The following is a 7,891-nucleotide window of genomic DNA, read 5'->3' as shown; positions in this document are numbered from 1 at the left end:
AAGACACTTCATCGTGATCATCGCACAATCAAGAAGTATGTAGCTGATTCACAGTACACACGTGTGCATGCTGATAAGGGAAAATTGAGGACTCTTTCCTACAGGCAATTACGTCAGGTTAAAAGGGCAGCGGAAAAAAGCCTTGTCATAGCAGCAGACAAGTTTTTGAAGCTGCTGGTGCCTCCAACGTCCCCCGAACAACAAGATGCAGGGTCCTTCAGAGGTTTGCAGCTGTGCGTAAGCCATCCTGTCGACCTCCTCTATCCACTGCACACAAGCAGAAAAGACTCCAGTGGGCCAAACAATACACGAAGACTTACTTCAAAACTGTTTTGTTCACCGATGAGTGCCGTGCAACGCTCGATGGTCCAGATGGATGGAGTGGAGGATGGCTGGTTGATGGACACCCCATGCAAACATGGCTACGGCGCCAACAAGGAGGAGGTGGAGTAATATTTTGGGCTGGAATCATGGGGAGAGAGATTGTTGGCCCCTTTAGGATCCCTGAAGGGGTAAAGATGAACTCCATAATGTATGTTGAGTTTCTCAAACAGCACTTCCTGCCATGGTTCAAGAAGAAGAACCGTGCATTCCGCAGCAAGATCATTTTCATGCATGATAATGCACCGTCTCATGCTGCACATAACACATCTGCATCTCTGGCTGCTATGGGCATAAAAGGGGACAACCTTATGGTGTGGCCCCCATGCTCCCCTGACCTCAACCCCATTGAGAACCTCTGGAGCATCATCAAAAGGAGTGTCTATGATGGCAGGAGGCAGTTCGCATCTACGCAACAGCTCTGGGAGGGTATTCTGTCCTCATGCGAAACAATTGAAGCAGAAACCATCCAAAACCTGACAAATTCAATGGACGAGAGAGTTCAGAGGCTCCTTTCGAACAAGGGGTCCTATGTGCAAATGTAACATCACCTAGAATAAAGTTTTGAGTTGAAAACTGTTTGATTTCAGTTTGCAATAACCTGCTAATGCTTATAATTTCAAAAATGACCATTTTTTTGTTCTTTATTAAAATGAAAAGGTTGAAAACTCTGCTGTGCATAATAATTTGGAACATGCTTTTTGAGTGCAGTTTGAATGTTTTATTTTTTTAAAAATATACTGTTATCATAGGCAGTTTGTACAAAAACCTTTCAATTGTACTCTAATAGTTATTTGACTGGAAAATTACAATGACTGCAATTCATATAGGTAATTTGGGAAAATCTGAGAAAATATTATTTGCATAATAATTAGGAACACAGTGTACAATAGAAGCAGTGCACAACAGAGTTCTATGAAATGTGCCCTGCTGTCTTTGTCTGGACCTCACTTTTGGCACAAGAAAAAATAATCTGCTGGAAGGTCGTTTTCACAACCACGCAGGACACTAGCGATCTAAACTATTTGACTTAGAAGCGACTGCTAACTAGCTAAAATCTCGAAATAATCCAGGAGCAGATCAGGAGCATCCTTTTTGTGCTGTTACACTGACAAAATGGCGCCTGTGTTCTTGTAGCGTATGGCTTCGGGGGAGGGAACGATTACAGGACAAAAGAAACAGAACTATTACATTTTATATTTAATCCAAAAGGGAGGCAGTGTTTAGGAAAAATATACAAAAGATTTTTACAAAAGGATACAATACAATACATAAGCAGTTACACAAAATAATAAGGTTTAAAGCAGAAACTTACCTTACGATCGCTGAGATGATTCAATATAGCTGGAGGGAAGCTCTCCTCTGATTTGACTGTTGTAGAACAGGATCCATTGCATATAATAACTGCATACTCCCGCAATGAATGCTCCTATATCCTCCGTGGACTCTTTTATGCCTAAGGGGGAACTTGCTCACACACCCCTTGTTCAGATAACACAGGGGCTGGGCTCCATCCTTCATGTCTTTATTAAAAACTCTAACATCTGGGATAACTTATCGCCTGTTGATCGCAGAAACTGGCAAACGATGTCATTTTTTCAGTTATGATTTTACCTTCATTTAGAGACCACGCATGGCGTACCTGCGATCCGTTATTCTGGTGCTTTTGCGCTACAGCTCCTTGGAGGGGTTTACAGCGACAGGAAAATATCCCTATCATTCTCTAGCTGACCCTGTCACTAAAAATATGGGTCCCATCATTATCGGATGTATGGAACTTTAGCTATTCCATATTTAGTTTTGTCTCCTAAGGGCCTGGAGACTTTTGTTAAACTCTCTTTGAAGTTCTAAGAATTAAATTTCAACAGGTATCTGTAGATTTATCGTAAGCCTGAGTCTAATTGTCCCCTGCCTTTGCCACGGTAAATATACTCGCATTTTAAGTAGGTTGGTGGCTAGCATTTGTTTACAGGGCCTTACTCATGAGTGACTTAATTTATTTTTTGTGCTGAGATTTACATGGAGACAGCTCTTGTACTAAAAAGTGGTCGATTGCTAGCTCTTGTCTTGTGACAAAGGTGGATAAAGGAGGGGTGAGAGGGGCTTCAGGGGAAGAAAGAAAGAATATTTTCAATATTTCTCAATATTTCCCTGACAGATAGTTACATGGCTTGAAAAAAGACCACGATCCATCAAGTTCAATCTTTCTCCACCAGTTATACATTTTGTTACTAAATTAACTATAACCGACAAGAAGGGAGTAAATGAGCACTAATCGATTTCCACTAAACTCTATAGACAACAAGGGTAGACAAACAGAGGGGAATTGCTTAGCTTTAGACAGCTCCTGACAAATGCGCACATGGCCTCAAGCTCCAGAGAGGACGAAGTACTGCTCTTGCTAAAGCCTCACAAGTAGTAATGAATATCGCCGGCACCTCCCTCTCAGACACACCAGGTATTTATATACCCAGACCAGGTAGCAAGTTAGCCAGAGGGAGGTAGCCTCTAGATCCTAAAGACAGCCAGCCTCTAAGAAGATGTCTGCAATGCCAAACATAGAGATCTCCTGCAACCAACTGCAGGGCGACTGTCTATCACCTCTGATACACATGTGACAATATCCTTTATAAAATGTGGAACCCAAAATGGATTCCATACTCTAGATGTGGCCATGCAAGTGATTTATAAAGGGACAACAATACATTTGGATTGCAGGATTTTATCTCTCTTTTTATACACCCTAAAATCTTGTTTACTTTTGCGGCTGCTGCTTGACATTGAGTATTGCTGCTCAGTTTACCTGTAACCAGAATGCCCAAGTCCTTCTCCTGTTCCGTAGTCCTGAGTATACTCCCATTTAATGTATATGCAGCAATAGGATTTCTCCTTCCTAAGTGCATTACTCTACATTTCTCAACATTAAAACTAATTTGCCAAGTACTTGCCCATTCAGTCATCTTATCCAGATTGTTTTGCAATATTGTAATGTCAAGGTCAGATTTTAATATCCTATGTAGTTTGGTGTCGACAGCATAGACTGACATTTTACTCTCAATGTCATCCAAAAGGTCATTAATAAAGAGATTAAAAAGAATTGGTCCTAGCACAGATCTCCGTGGTATCCCACTGCTGACTATATCCCATTTAGAGAACAAACCATTTATGATGACTGTTTCCTGTCGTTTAGTCAATTCTTCTTAATCACCCAGACGTCTAAATTTAGGAGAAATACACTATTATCCTTATGTTGTCTTTTAAATTTATGTGTTTTTCTTTGGTTGGTCAAGAAGGACAGACAATTGATTGTATTAGCCTGCATGTTGACACTTGAGCTGATATTTACTGCAACTTATGGTCTGTTATCTCTGGTGACAGAGACTGAGGGTCATGAAACAATGATGTTTACTAAAATGCTGATTACATGTTGTCCCATTCCAGCTAGCTTATTGACTAGCTAAACAGGAGGACAAATTGCACATCTATTAGATGGTCTAACAATGTAAGTTATACTCCTCTCATCTCCCCCCTGACCAGTGGATAATGTCTAAAAGGACAGTTGTGAATTATAAAAGGAGTCTCTGCCTCTGTATTAGAGAGACTTTACAAAAACACAGCAACCAGAACAGATGGCTCCCTCAAAAGGAATACAGAGCTACTCCAGTGAATATCACTAAACTCTTAGAGATGTTATGAAGAAATCCAGGTTGGGACACTCCAGTCACCTTGCCACATATCTCACTGCTCTATTCCCAGTAGTAAGGGTGAGACTCTGTAACTTGTACCATTTTGTGTATTTGCTGGGACTGTTCTATATGTTTATTGTTTGTTTAGTGGTTCAATAAAGTATTGCCACACCGTTTTACCCTCACCCTGTGTTGTCTGAGTAGTATTATGCCCACAGAGGACCAAGGGTCTTTACATATTGGTGGCAATAGTGGGATACTACTCAGCCTTGCTGATTCGGGGGAAGCGGCAGGGGACTGGTGTCTTTAGACACCGTCCAAGGGCTCCACAAAAAGGGAGGCATATAGACAGACCCAGCAGACCATAGATAAGGCATACACAGCCGGTTCCGGACGCCACCATGTCCAACCCCACCAGCTCGGCCTTGGGAGGAGAACTATAGAGAATTTACAGCCGAAACAATAAACGGAGACTAAAGGAGCTGTGCCAGCTTCGACGGATTGAATACCGGGCCACCGACACTCGGTCGGATTTGATGCAGGAATTGGTCAGTTGGAATGCCCAGAATGTCGTAAAGGACAATGAAAACTCCATTGAGGTGGACCCAGGGGAATTAAACTGTTTGCCAAATCCAGGATCCAATGGTAGTCTGGAATCAAATACCCAGTCCCAAGCAGCCTGAATTCAGGAATTGTTGATCGCATTGGGACCCGGAGCTACAAGCGAGGAGAGGGCTTGTATTATAGAATTGGTTTTGGGAGTTCCAGTACCCCTATCGCCAGCTCCGGACCCTACTTCAATGATGGCCCACAACCAAGGAAATCATCTATGCTACAGAGTAGTGCCAATGTTTAATGAGTCCAACACAGAGGTTGATGGACATCTGTAAGATTTTGAGACCCTGATGCTGATGCACCAGTGACCCACAGCTGATTGGACCAACTACCTGTGGATTAGTTTGACTGATCAGGCACGGGATGCTGTCCGGTTGCTTGGGCCTCAGGATTACCTGGACTTTTTTACTGTTAAGAATGCCCTGTTGGCACTTTTTACTATCACCACTAAGAGATATCGCACCAAGTTCTGGACTTTGTCTCGCCAGGGGGCCTCCTATGTAGTATTTGGCGGTCAACTCTGATCACATTGCAACCGTTGGCTCGATGGTCACGCTGCCCACTCTGCTGATGCCCTCTGGGACCTGATCATTCTCGAGCAACTTATGAAGAAAATGTTCCCAGAAATATGAGAGTGGGTAGCCGACCGGAAGCCGGAGACCCCAGAACAAAAAGCCCGATTGGCCAACAAATTCACAGCCAATCGTCCCCACTGGAGACCCGATATGACCACCGATCCCAGGAAACCCCTCTACCAAGGATTCGAGCAGCTACCACCCATTCAAGCAGGACTCTCCCCCTACCCAATAGAAAACCCAACAGGACAAAGGTTTACACACAGGACCCGTGATTTGCCCAATCCACTAAGCCATTATAAGTGCGGGAACCTTGGACACATGGCCAAAGATTGTCTAAAGGGCCGGGACTCCATGCCTGGAGCCCGTCTGCCCGCCCAACTGGTCAACATCTGCCAAGATGAGCCATCAGGGTCTGAGGGACACTACCCTCAGGATACACCAGCAAAGGAGGAAGTGACATTCCCTGTTCACACTATAAGGCAGGTTGACCACTGTACACCAGCCAACCTCCATAACCACTTCCAGCCAGTCAAGGTCAGTGATATCAAGGCCCAGGGACCTCAGAAACTTGAACCTTCCATCACCTTTGCCAGTTCAGATATTGCACCCTCAGAACACCATTTACCAGGCTGTCAAGTGACTATCTCCCGGCATTTATGTGGGCAATTTACCTGCCAATGTACGGAAAAAGGAGCTGGTGGAGTTGTTCTATTGGTATGGGTGAATCCGTACCATTGAGCTGAAGAATCATGCAGGAGCCAGTGCCACCTTCATCAGCATCCAGGATCAGCAGGATGTGGAGAACACCGTATGCAGACGCAATGGATATGAGTTTGGTTCTCGTCACTTACATGTGAAGTTTCCCAGGTTAAGCCAGATATCATGGGGAGGATGTGGAGAAGTCCCCCGGAGGAACGGACCCCCTCCCTAGCGAACTAAATACAGAATCCTCGTCTCCGAGCTTCCCCCATCAGGAAGTTGGCAGAATGTAAAAGATCATATGAGAGAAGCTGGAAGTGTCTGCTGTGCTGATGTGCGCAAGGATGGCATGGGGATTGTGGAGTTTATTTGCAACGAAGATATGGAATATGCTTTGAGGAAACTGGATGATACAAAGTTTCATTCTTATGATGGTGAGACCTCTTACATTCGTGTCTGTGCTTAAAGGCATGATGATGGATGGTGCCTGATAAGGGTGATAGGAAACCTATCATGTCTGGCTAATTAAGAAGGGGAAGATATGTGACAACACAGCATTTCTTCTTAATCACCCAAATGTCTAAATTCAGGAGAAATGCACTGTTATGCCTATGTTGAATTTTACATTTCTGTGTATTTCTTTGGTTTGTCAAGAAGGACAAGTGATTGTGTAAGCCTGCATGCTGACACTTGAGCTGATATTTACTGCAACTTATGGTCTGTTATCTCTGGTAACAGGGACTTAGGGTCATTAAACGATGTTTGCTAAAATGCTGATTACATATTGTCCCAGGCCAGCTAGCTTATAGACTGGCTAAACAGGAGGACAAATTGCAGGTCGATTAAACATTCTAACAATGTAAGTTAAACTCATCTCACTTCCCCTCTTATCTGTACAGTCATGGCCAAAAGTTTTGAGAATGACACCAAAATTATATTTTCTCATGATCTGCTGGCCTCTGGTTTTTATTAGTGTTTGTCTGATGTTTATATCACATACAGAAATATAATTGCAATCATATTATGAGTACCAATAGGTTATATTGACAGTTAGTATGAGTTAATGCAGCAAGTCAATATTTGCAGTGTTGCCCCTTCTTCTTCAAGATCTCTGTAATTCGCCCTGGCATGCTCTCAATCAACTTGTGGACCAAATCCTGACTGATAGCAGTCCATTCTTGCATAATCAATGCTTGCATTTTGCCAGAATTTGTTGGTTTTTGTTTGTCCACCTGTCTCTTGATGATTGACCACAAGTTCTCAATGGGATTAAGATCTGGGGAGTTTCCAGGCCATGGACCCAAAATCTCTATGTTTTGTTCCATGAGCCATTTAGTTATCACCTTTGCTTTATGGCAAGGTGCTCCATCATGCTAGAAAAGGCATTGTTGGGCGCCAAACTGCTCTTGGACGGTTGGGAGAAGTTGCTCTTGGAGGACATTCTGGTACCATTCTTTATTCATGGCTGTGTTTTTAGGCAAGACTGTGAGTGAGCCGATTCCCTTGGCTGAGAAGCAACCCCACACATGAATGGTTTCAGGATGCTTTACAGTTGGCATGAGACAAGACTGGTGGTAGCGCTCACCTCTTCTTCTCCGAATAAGCTGTTTTCCAGATGTCCCAAACAATCGAAAAGGGGATTCATCAGAGAAAATGACTTTGCCCCAGTCCTCAGCAGTCCACTCCCTGTACCTTTTGCAGAATATCAGTCAGTCCCTGATGTTTTTTCTGGAGAGAAGTGGCTTCTTTGCTGCCCTCCTTGAAACCAGCCCTTGCTCAAAGAGTCTCCGCCTCACAGTGCGTGCAGAAGCACTCACACCAGCCTGCTGCCATTCCTGAGCAAGCTCGGCACTGCTGGTAGTCCGATCCCGCAGCTGAAACAGTTTTAAGATACGGTCCTGGCGCTTGCTGGTCTTTCTTGGGCGCCCTGGA

General features: G+C 43.8%; 1 pseudogene; it reads left to right on the top strand.

Moving 5' to 3' along the window:
* Positions 1 to 5,407: 5,407 nt before the first annotated feature.
* Positions 5,408 to 6,425, top strand: LOC141164908 (serine/arginine-rich splicing factor 9 pseudogene; annotated as a pseudogene).
* The last annotated feature ends 1,466 nt before the right edge of the window (positions 6,426 to 7,891 follow it).

Source organism: Phyllobates terribilis, unplaced genomic scaffold, assembly GCF_046119375.1.
Source record: "Phyllobates terribilis strain yellow unplaced genomic scaffold, ASM4611937v1 Scaffold_10__3_contigs__length_209671492, whole genome shotgun sequence".
Lineage (NCBI taxonomy): Eukaryota > Metazoa > Chordata > Amphibia > Anura > Dendrobatidae > Phyllobates > Phyllobates terribilis.
This window is presented reverse-complemented; position numbering and strand designations above follow the sequence as displayed.